At 40.9% G+C, this 12,185-nt stretch overlaps 1 protein-coding gene across 1 annotated transcript in view; it reads right to left on the bottom strand.

The window, feature by feature from the left end:
• Positions 1–8,616, bottom strand: part of ZNF438 (zinc finger protein 438) — a 47,629-nt gene extending 39,013 nt beyond the window's left edge. The window contains 1 exon segment of the mRNA XM_050320221.1: positions 8,508–8,616. The gene's annotated coding sequence lies outside the window, so the exon portion shown is untranslated.
• Between the last annotated feature and the right edge of the window lie 3,569 nt (positions 8,617–12,185).

Here is a 12,185-nt window from a genome sequence, read left to right on the forward strand (position 1 = left end):
AGTAATACATGCAACTTTTTTTAAGCTCCTCACTAAGGAAAACTGCATTCCTTTATATCTACCCAGACACAATGCTGCACATAACCCAAATCAGACAAGAGATGAGCAATAAAGAAACCAAGCACTAGTGTTTTTATTAATTTACTGATGAAAAATACCAAGAATGTACCCTCATTAAACAAAAATAAGCTCCCCTAAAAATTGGTGTATGTTTGATCTACTGAAAAATGAGACAGAAAGATACTTTTACAATTAAAAGTCAGTAAATTATCTTATTTAAGCACCGTGCTTCTTTAGTTGTTCTTAAAATTACAAATCAGAACAGCATCATCACATATTGCATTGCCAAAACCAGCAGACCATACTAGAACTTTAGCTTCTTTTCTTCCACCTTGTCACTCAGGTCTACCCCTCTGCCTTCCTTTACTACCAGTGTCTTCCTTTTCTCATCTCTTCTGTTGGATTCTGTTTTGTTTCCTTTTTCCTTGCCTTCAATTCTACGGTGAGTGGGCCTTTGCCATCACTAAAGCCTCATGCATAAACAGCTCCTGCATGACTGAAGTTTTCTCAGCTACCTGCTCACTGGAACCTCTAAATAAATAAAATTGAGGGGGAGAAAAGGAAAATACAACATCAGGACATGAGAATTTCGAGCACGGGCAAGCAAACAGGGCGGTTACGGTGTGGTATAGAAGTAACAACCAAAACGGCCAAAAAGGCATTGCTGACATTATGGCCTGCACAAGTAACTGTAACTCTCATTCTTCAGGAGATAAAACTGAAGCTTGAAACAATTACAGTTTCTATTATTTTACTGAGATGGAGGCTGAAAAGAGACAAGCACTGTGACCTTGTTCTGGAGACAATGGGAAGGTTCCATTTTCTCCCGCACTAAACTTAATCCCCCTTCTAAGGGTTGGCGACTTGCAAAAACAAACTGAACTAAGTCTCCCAGTCAATACACGTTCTTCAGAGATTAAAGTCACTTCTCCTAAATTTGTCTGTCTCCACAGCAGATTAAAGATTCAGCAGTACAATATCCATACAAGATGTTGGCCAAAAAAACCCACAATAGTAGACGAGCCACTAAATTTTTGATGGCTATAAACGCAACACAAATCTACCCACAGCATATAACAATGTTTGCTGATTGGTCAGAAAAATATTTTAATATTGCTGCCAGATATTCTGTCTTCAAAGGACTTGTACATGTAAAGCATAAATACACCAAGGATACTGCTATGGCTTTTTCCGTTCAATGTGCTTAAAACCACAGCCTTTTTTCAGCAAGGTGAACTGACTCAAGTCTACTAGAAGACAAGAGTTTGCTACAAGGACTATGGCCATGCAGATGAATTGGTGGTAACAGTAACTGGGAAGCGTTTCCTGTACCTCCCAAGTGCAGGTAACATCTCAGAAACTGATTATTCCATTCAATCCATGAATCTGAAGCAGCACTGTGGCTCACAATAGTGTGCACTGCTAACACAGGATTCCTTTGCAAATCAACAGCACCTTCCACCTGACCACACCTGCTCTTTGCAAAACCTCTTTAGAATTTAAATCTGAAAATCAGTAGGATTTGAACTCAGTTATCCTTGTGGGTTCCTTTCAACTCGGGATATTCCAGGATTCTAGCATACCAATACGAGTAAGGTTTCTTAATTGAGAGGTTACTACCATTCACCTTATTTCCAGAAAGAAATATAATAACAACTTTAAAAAACCAAAAGTAAAAAATGTCATTCTGGGCCTGTGAAACCACTTTATAACGAAAAAATAAATTCCAAAGATAGTAGTTTCGAAAATTATTAAGCTTCTAAGTACAGTTATTTGACTGTATGACTAGAATTCAAGAGAAATTTAAAACTTCCTCTTTTGGGGAAACCTACAGTCAGTCAACTTAACATGTGTGTTAATATTCCCACCCAGTGTCTTCCTCGCTGCAAGGATATACACTAAATATTTTCTCCTTTCCAGTACAGAGCAGCTTTCTAAAGATAATTGCCAAAGACTGAATTATCAGGTAACTTGCCACAGGCAAGTACTGGAGAGAGGGAGGCCACTAAAGAAAACCTGAAATTCTTCTTTGTAGATATCCTCCAAGAAAGCAAGCACGGTTATTCTCTGTCAACTCTCACAGTTTCAGCATTCACCTTAAGCAGAAGAAGATGCCCTAAACTGGTCAGAGGTAGAAAATCCTGCACTGGATTGGACTAATTCATTGTCTGAATAACCCTTCCAGCAGCTGTTGATGAAACCTGGCTTCCTTTACATTTAGGAAATCAAAAAGGTTTCACTCAGTCCTCTTGGAGCAGCTCTGGCCACAATTATTTCCAGTCTTGTCACTTTAAAGTCACTGAAATTAGCTACCTAACCAAGAACTCAACATGCTTCAGCCAACAGGGAAGTTAGTTTGTTCTGTTTTCTTTACACCGCTCATTAGCACAAGAGATGGAAGATTTGTTCTCAAATCTGAATAGCACACTCCATTCCTACTTTGTAAGAGGAGAACAAAGCACAAACATTACATACCTTGCACATATGATGCTTTTGTCAATTCACACCATTATACTAACTGCTTCTTTAAAAAAAAGTCAGGCTTTATATTCCTATGAAGTGTACAATAGCATGCATTCCTTCTATTTCAAATCTCATCTCCCCAGAAAATGATAACTGGCATGATTTTCAAATACAGCAGCCTGCAATCAAAATTACATAAATGTAAATATGATGTAAATCACATCATATTTACATTTCTATAAACTATACTGTGGCAACATATACTCTTGTAGTGCAAGTAGATGATGAATGAAAAGAAGATGTGAGAAAGATAAACAAGTAATCATTCTACTAACTAACAAACTACACCAGGTGTTTCAGAAATGGTCCCTTAATCAAAGCAAAGATTTGATTTTTTTTTTTTAAAAGCTTCCACTGACTTTTGGAGCATCCTGCTCATTACAAAAGTGAAAAGAAATAATCCAAAGCAACAAATTTCTCCAGGATCCCACATGCATCTGGCACCCACCTGCTTATGTAAAGACTGGCATAACGTAGTGGTGGCTCTTAAATGCATATTTTTCAAATAGTGACAATCCCCAAACAGCAAAGCTTACTTTTGAGATGTTCCAAGCCTAAATAATGTTTAGAAGTTGACCATTATTTTAGGTTTATCATCCCTGAAAGAGTACCTCTCAGTGACTGAAGTTTTTCTGCCCTGACATGGGAATTCCATTTCGAAGATTCATACAGAGAAAACGTTCCGGTGTAAATCGTGGCTATTCTAAGCCAGGAAAATGTCCCACAGCTCACTAAGCTACCATCTTTCAGGCAAGTTCTCCATAATTAAGGTATCAATTATAATTTCACAGGCATATTTTATTTTATAAATAAACTCTGTTTCCATAATTTGAGCTGTGGGAAAGAATGTCTGCGTCAGTGCAGCAACCCTTACAGCACAGCAAGTTTTGAACTGAATGCCAGATCTAAATGTTATAATATGGATTCTAGCATGGAAAAACCAGGAGGAAGACTTCCCCCTCACCCCCAAATTCCCACAAGCCTTCTGAACTTTTTTATTCCTGTCACGGCACCTCCCTGACATCTGCTCTTTGCTGCTCTAGAGCCAAATACAACAAATTTAAGTCAATCTGCTGCTAAACACACCAAGAGTAAAAACTGCAGCCTTCATTAAATGGAGAGAAAAGGGCACTTCAGCGGGAATGTGCAAAAGCTGATTCTGTAGTCTTTTCCTGCTGAACACTGCTTTTGATGTTTTTATCACAGAGTTTTATAATTGAGTTTGATAGAGACTGAAAGCAAACAGTTTCTAGGACCTGAACCATGCCAAGAGAAAAGGCTGGCAGAGCGACAAGCATGCTCATTTAATTAAGATACCCCCACTGCTATTTTTATGACTTTTTACATACTTGCTGGGAGTTGGCTGGGTGACACAGAAGGCCAGCGTTAGCTCATCTCACCCTCCCTAAATATTCCATCACTCTAGGTACAGAGCAAACTTGTGTACTGATTTGGATTAAATGACTGCAGGAACACCTACCTAATGCGTGAGCCCAGGCAACAGAAAAATCAAAGCTGAACAGAAAAATGAAAGCTGAACAGAACAGTGTCTCACTAGTGGCAAGTCACAAAAGCAGCTGCCCTGTATAAGTTCTTTCCAAGTTAACAACGTTCCTGATGTTAATCCCCAAAACCTCTTCTTCAATGTCCCCATCCACCACAAAAACAAAGTAAATCAGTGGATACTACCAAGGGAACTAGACATAGTTCCTAGTGGGTATCTCACCTGGATATAACCTAATACAGGCAAAGAGAGTAAACAAATTAGTGAGACACCACAACCTTTTCTCCCGTAAACAAACTAGGGATAGACTTAATTCCTTTACTCCCACCATCAATATATAACTTTTACATGAGCTTTATTAAAAATCATTATAGAAATAATCTTGCAACTAAGAAAAAGCAGAGGGATTATATTCTTTCAGAAGAAAAGGTAATCTGAGCCTGTGTAAATATTCTTGCACTCTAACTTATCCAATTTCTTTTACAATTTTTCTAAATTAAAACTATCCCTAGACCGCAGAGCTCACTGTCTTATCAATTTATTAAGAAATATATCCTTTCTCAAGTGTCTTTCTCAGTTTGCACCCTAATTTCACAGAATGTCCCCTTACTCTTATAGCATGAGCCAATAAAACAAAAGCTTTTGAATTACTTCTTTCAAATCATTCATCATTCTGTGTACTTGTGTTATCCTTCTACATATTCACTGCCTTTCAAAGGGTAAACAATTTTTTTCCCAATTTCTCTTTATAAATGCAACATGTCAAGACATCATTTGGGGCCAGGCAGTCTTTGCTTTTTTGTTCTTCAGCTTAATTTCTTCTTTGTATCTCACCCACTGAAGTCTGCAAACCATTGTCATATGCCAATCAGGATACCTTCCCAAAAAGAAAATCACTAGTTTACAGGAGAACATAAACACACACTAAGCAAAGGTAACTAACCTTGACTTTTCAGCTTTAGGCATTCAATGAGGCACCAAATACGTCTGGCACAAGAGCAAGTTAGTAAAGTAATACAGCAGACCCGTCCTTTGAAAAATTAAGACTGTAAAAAAGATAACTCATAATATAGGGAAGACAAGAACATTCTACATCCTGCTTACTCTACCAGAACTACGGAAAACATATAACATCTCTGAATCAACTTACTAAAATACCACAAAATGTAACAGATACTATATTGGCCCTTAGGATGTACATATCCAGCCAAAAACAGAAAGAGGTTTCCAAGAACATGGTGCATAGAAAGATTTGAAATCGCAACAGCCTATCTCTTTTCTCTGGAAATTACGTTTCTCTGGAAGCTAAAAAACCAAGAGAATATAAAGCCTAAGACTTTTTTTCTTGATGCCAAACAGCATTGTAAAGTTTACTTAATATTGCCATTTAGGGAAAAACATAGTAGAGCGATTGATTCAACTCTCTATTCTTAAACACTCTGCTGAAAGAACAAACTATTTGTGAAAATAACAAAAAACAGCTGAAGGCATTTGGGTGGTCTCTGTTTGAGTCCTGTAATACAGAACAGTTCCTTCTTTCTAAATCTAATACCAATTTACGTTCCTTCTTCAGTAAAGCCTTAAAATCTGTTGATGACAAAAGCAATACAACCCCCTGAACATCCATATTATTAATTTAGGACATTTTACTAGTAGGCCAGTAACTTCTTAGTTCTTGATTCATCATACCCAGGTCATGCTTACATACACAATGGAACTATGCAGGTTTGCACAGACTGATCATTTCTGATTCTCTTACAGTATCTTGGGGGTTCATATAGTTCATACATACCTTTAGGACAATGTATATAATAAGCAGTTGATGTTGGATATTTCAACTTTACATCCTTGCGTCCTAATATCATGGATCTACCTTATTTCTTCATCAGCTGCTCCACCTTTATTGAGCTGACCAAAAGCAGGAACTATCAGCAGCTCATATTTTGGTGTATGTAGCACTACTTCTTTGAGAGGGGGGACTGATATAAATCTGAGATTACATGTACTCACAAACAGTTGGCAGACTATAACCTCACTTAGGGAGCCTAACCAGTCAAGGACGGCCAAAAAACCCACCAAAATTAAGTTCTGCATCATTCAATAGAAGACTGAAGTGCGCTCAAAACTACAAAAAAGAGTAACAGGAACGTCTTTATTTTCTATGGTTCATCCAAAATAACCATAAACATACCTATAAGAAAAGCGAAGTGGCAAAGAAGCACAGGTACAACAGAAATTACAACAGTCTAAGCTATAATTTGTCACTATGTGATGTTTTCAGAGAGTTGGCCTTCAGGAAAGGTCCTGAAGAACAGAAAGAGCCCCTTGCAATTGTCCCTTACAACAGCTGAATAACGCACCAAAAAGTAAAAAACCACACCTTTAAGGCTTTTTTTTTTGTTGTTGTTGTTTGGTTTCTGCTTTTGAGTCACATTAATATTACATTACATTTGAGTCACATTAAATACTTCCTACAGATATTTCAATGTTCATTTACTGGTACCATAGTGCTTCATGAGGAAGACTAAGTATGGAAACATTGCTCTGACTAATCTGCAACCCAAACTCAACCAAACAGCAAAATTCTCCTAGTAAGTCTGGCAGAAGTAGTTTCTTTCGCTCACAACTCCCTTACCTATCAAACAAATTTCCCAAGCTGTTTTTTCCATCTCTTTTGCACCTGCTCCTCCTGGCAAATACCCAAGTGAGCCAAAGAACATTCCTGCCTCCCCAGTGACTTGCTGTGACAGAGGCTCTTCAGCAAGGCTGAGACAGTGCTGCTTCAAAGCTCACCTCATCACATGACTTCTCGGCATTAAACATGATACTTTTTCTAAACCAACAATCCTGGGCTTAGATTTTCTGAAAAACAATGAAGAGCTATGCCACAGACTGAAACAACACTACACAACACTACACATACGCACAAATTAATATCTTACATCAGCCTCTAAAAGTAAAAGTCCCTTTAATCTTTATATGATCCCACAAAAAAAAACCCTCAGCACTCTGTAGGAAAAAAAAATAAATTTATCCACAAATAAAGTGACCACAAGGCATCACAATTCTGAAAGATGCATGGAGCTACTTTATTACATTCTTTCCTTTCCACTTGTGCAACAGTTCTAGATACACTGACTGCTCCCTACTAAGCTTGTTGGTACCAGGACACCAGCCAGCCTCCCTTCAGGCAAGGCTTTCAGTACTGCATGGCCTTCAGAAAGATGGAAGAAAAACCAACAATAAAGGGAATAGTTTGCCGTTTAGTGAGGAAATTACTCTTTTCTAAAATGGTAAAAGACTCAAGTGACAAACCAAGGATAGTCTCTCCTTAATTTATGCACTTTCATTCACTTGTTCAATACACGGTACAGTTCTACCACAGTAAGGTTTATGGTGTTTTGATTACATTCTTGATATTAATTAGGAAGAATTATCAGATTACAACATATTGCTACACAAACCATGATAACACTTCCTACAACATTTAATTACGCTATAAATACCCATGAAATCAGTCCTTTAAAAAAAGTAATGCTTGACTATTACTTACACTATGTTTAATCAGCTTATAAAGGACCCACCCATACCTGCAAATACAGTACTATAATATAGTAAGTCAAAGACACATTTAATTGGGAAACATCACACGAAGAATAGCATGGTTTCTACCCAGTTGTTCTGTGTTTTCATGAAAGGTGACAAGACCAACAGTAATACAGAGCAAAAACAATATAAAGACTACAGCATTCTCCAAATGCCATTTTAAGCTGACAGTAAGAATCTCTTTATTGCACCGGCAAAAGAAAGAATGAAATAAAAGAACCCACAACTTTTTATTTCCAAAATTAAAAAAAAAAAAAAAAAGAAATCTACATTATATATTTTATACTATATATTTTTTAACGGTTACATTGTGAAGAAGTCTGCAATTCATTCAACTTTTATAACAAGAATATGCAAATAAACTTCATGAGAAAGGGCTCAACTATTACTCAAGTATCACTGTTCTTTATTTGCCAAGGTTTATCCTGTAAAAATATATGTTCATGTTTTAAATTTTTGTTTAAAAAATCTTTTTAAGTAAAAGTATGTTCTGGATCTCTGTAAGCAAATTATAACGACAACATGAAGCACTAAGTCTAAGCAAATAAAGACAATGTCTTGATTGCAGATGAGGATGAGGATCAAAACATCTTTTCCTGCTGCTGAACCACTAATATGGAAATCTGGAAAACAAGTTTCATTGGAGGACAAACTCAATGGAGTACACCCTCAATGATGCTAAAGAATTTAAAATTAACAAACAAATGGCAATTCAAGCACAAAGACAAAAACCACCTTTGCGTTCAGATAGACACAGAATCAAAAATTAAAGTACTCTGCAAGGACATTAACTGTAATCTTTCAACATACCCACCTTATGCATCCTGCTGCTCCTACAGCCAATGAAACATTTCATCCATCGTAATTCCTATTTGGAGCCCCTGGTGGTCTAGTGGTAAGGGCGCGGCGCTGTCACCACCGAGGCCCGGGGTTCGATTCCCGGTCAGGGCCACTCCCAGGCAGGTGGAGCTCGTTAGCCTTTAAAAAGGCAACCCACCTACGTCCTGAGGACCTCGCTGCCACCGTCCAAGCTCGCTTGGCCCCGGCAGATGAACCTTAGGATTAAAGGGTGGGCTCAGTTCCGCGCACACTGTGTCTCACCTAAAAAATCCAATGCGCAGGCTGGAAAGTGTAAAGACCTTTCCCCGGATCTTCGCTCGCGAAGACTGGCCATTATTATTAATTCCTATTTCAAGGAAATAAAAAAGGAAAACAACAACAGAAAGTTCCAGTATCTCAGGAAATGTATACAGCAAAGGACAGAAAATCATATTAAATAAAACAGAAAACATGTTAGAAAGTGGTATATAAACAAGAATTCTACTAAAACATATTTACTTTCAATACAACAGCAAGTCCTCTAAGGTGTACCATACATTACAGTACTTCTTATTAGAAATTGCAGTAATAAATATTTGAATAAACATTGTTAAAATAACTGATAAAGTTCACACATTTCTGATTTTACCATGTACTTTTAAAACTCTTAAGTTTCTATAATTGCAACTGCAGTAATATTTTCAGTTAACTTCAGATCAAACCTCTACGTTCAACATTTGGCCCTTTCACTTTGACCTGACAACATTGCCTCATTAGGTGCAAATAAATACATAAAACCATCACCAGTTTCACAGACATTTCAAGCATTAAACCACTTCCATAAATAATGTATTACCTCTGCACATACAAATCTTCGAAACAGCTCAAGTCACCAATGAAGAACACTCTTTCCATCTAACACAACACAATCCTTGGGCCTGCACATCAAAAACATGCATGTATGAGAGTCACTACTTGTATCTAAGGTTCACATGTGAGAAAGTCAGAAATATCTAACAATATGCTGGCAATGTCATTACTAGTTCTGATATTTTCCCAGATGACACGTAGGAAACATAGGAAACCAGTTTTTCCCTCATTAAATGCTTGGAAATATATTTTAATTACAAAATTTTAGTAACTCCACAATCTATTTCTTTAACAGCCTGCCCAAAAGCTAAAAACATTTGAACTCTAAAATAGTGCTGGTTTTCTTCTGATCCTCCAGTTATCATTACCCAAGAATATTTTGTAATTAAATGCTAAGAATATTAGATCATTAAAAAAATATTTAAAACGTATAATATAATTGTCATAAGCTTTTTTCCCTCCTTTTCCTTTCTGACTTTTGACAAACTGTAAGCTTGAAAGAATCCAATTCATCTTGCTCTTGAAGCAGAAAAACATATGCACTCATCCCCAAAATACATATATTTTGCTTTGCATAAAAACAGTTTCTAAAAAGATTAACTTAAACTAGTACTAAAAATAACAAGCTACGATAAGGTTATAAAAATAAACCCAAAACAAAACAAAAAATAGCTTATTTTGGTTGCTGAATAGCTCTGTGGGTAGAAAAAACTGCATACAAACTACTGTGATCCAAGGGAACTGTGCATTTATCCTGTTATCCTCCTCTTTCCTTTTTATTAATGAGTAACAGGAAAGATCACTTTTAACGGTATATTACGGGTTCAAATAAATACGTACAAGCAAATTCAAGACTCTTATCAGTTTATCTATACAGCATTTAAGGGCTAGACTGTTGACTGATACTTCAACACACATTAAACAGTTTCAACAAGATAAGAGTTAACTTGGAAGAAGAAAGGAATTGAGCACAGGATGTACCATGTCAATTTTAATTCAGGCATAGAACTAGGTAAATAGGTAAATCTTTTAATAAAGCACGATTTCGGGGCAAAATAAATTTAAACAACCCAATCTTTCACATTGTTTCAAATTTGCCACACTGCAGACATTACCACAGTCTTTCCAAAACTCTCTTACGCTGCTTTGAAGTGCTTCCCTCCTTATGCTATCTCTGCCAGACACATCAGATCATTTGGAACCTGGGATATGTTCCTTATGCCATTACCAATATAAAAAATTCTAATGGATTCATAAGCTGGCAGGCCTCAGCACCAGTTACACACAAACACCAACACCCATTTACTTGCACCCATTTCTGGAACCACAGGATAAAAACCCTTCGGCTCTCAGTTCCTCCCAAACCGTGAGGAGCCTGGGAGGACTGCACATCGTATTTGTACTTTTATGGAAGCAGCAGCAAGGTTATGAAACATCGCTCAGGTCTCTTGAGTCGAGAGCTCGGCACACAGCTCTGACTCACACCGGGGCTGCACAGGAGCCAAACGCTGCCACAGAACCAGGAAGAACCTACGGCCACCCCTCAGAGATGACACGCTTTATGGCCACTGCTATAAAGAGCGTGTGCTGGATAAGTAACTTTCGAGATTTGTAGGAACCTGTAACATGCAGCCCTTCTGCAGGTCTTTATTGTAACGTCAGAGCTGGTAATTGCAGTCACACCCTATCGCGCGGGTGACAACGCCTGGGGCCAGGCTGGCACTACCCGGGGCAGGTGCTGTGACAACCCCCCAAGGCAGGGCTGTGAGAACACCCAAAACTGGGCTGTGACACCCGCCGGGGCAGGGCTGTGACACCCGCCGGGACAGGGCTGTGAGAACCCCCAAAACTGGGCTGTGACACCCGCCGGGACAGGGCTGTGACACCCGCCGGGACAGGGCTGTGACACCCGCCGGGGCAGGGCTGTGACACCCGCCGGGACAGGGCTCGTGTGGCCGCGCTGGCCCTGAGCTCCCACGGCCGCCCCGTCCGAGCGCCGCAGGCCCGGCATCGCCGCTCCCGCGCCCCGGGACGGCAGCTGGGCGGGCCCCGCACGCACCTCGGCGGCCGGGGGGACACGGCCGAGCCCCTCCCGCCGCCCGGAGCCTCGGCTGAGCCCCGGGACCCACTCTGAGCTGCGGGACCCACTCTGCCTCGGCGGGGCGAGTGCAGGGCCTCGTAGGGGAGGGACCCACTCGTGCTCGCCGGGGAAAAGGCGCCCGCCCCACAGGCAGCCGCTGCCCCGCCGCCTCCTGCTCGCCGGCCCCGCGGGCCGCGGGCAGGGCACAGAGCGGGGGTAGCCGCGCCCCGGCGCCGCCCGCCCCCAGCCCGGGCCGCGGTCCCTCCGCCGCGGGGGGAAGGCACTTACACCGCGGGGAAGGAACTCACACCGCGCCTCCGTGCCGGTCCCGCCTCCGCGGCGCGGCCGCCGCGTCACCCCCGCGGGAGGGCGCAGGCGCGGGGCCGCCGGGCGGGGGCTGTGCCGCGCTCGGCCTCGGGCGCCGCTGCCCCGGGGCGAGGGGGCCGCGGTGCCTCCCAGGCACTGCTGCGCTTGGGGAGCCCTTCCCTTTCCTTCCCCTCCCCTCCCCTCCCAGCCGGCCGCTGGTGCGGGGGCAGCCGCGCTGACAGCCGGCTCCAAAGCTGACCGTCGTCGTGCTGCGGCTGGGGGTGCTGGGATAGGGGTGTCCGGGGGGCAGGTTAGAAAAAGGAGCCTCTGGGAAGTAGAGGAATTATTCTGGAAAGTGAACCTAAGGGATTTGAAAGCACTGGGTCAGAGAGGAGACCAGAGAGGGCTGAACGTGAG

The sequence above is a fragment of the Myiozetetes cayanensis genome, unplaced genomic scaffold (genome assembly GCF_022539395.1).
Source record: "Myiozetetes cayanensis isolate MyiCay16 unplaced genomic scaffold, myiCay2020 scf1, whole genome shotgun sequence".
NCBI classification, from domain to species: domain Eukaryota; kingdom Metazoa; phylum Chordata; class Aves; order Passeriformes; family Tyrannidae; genus Myiozetetes; species Myiozetetes cayanensis.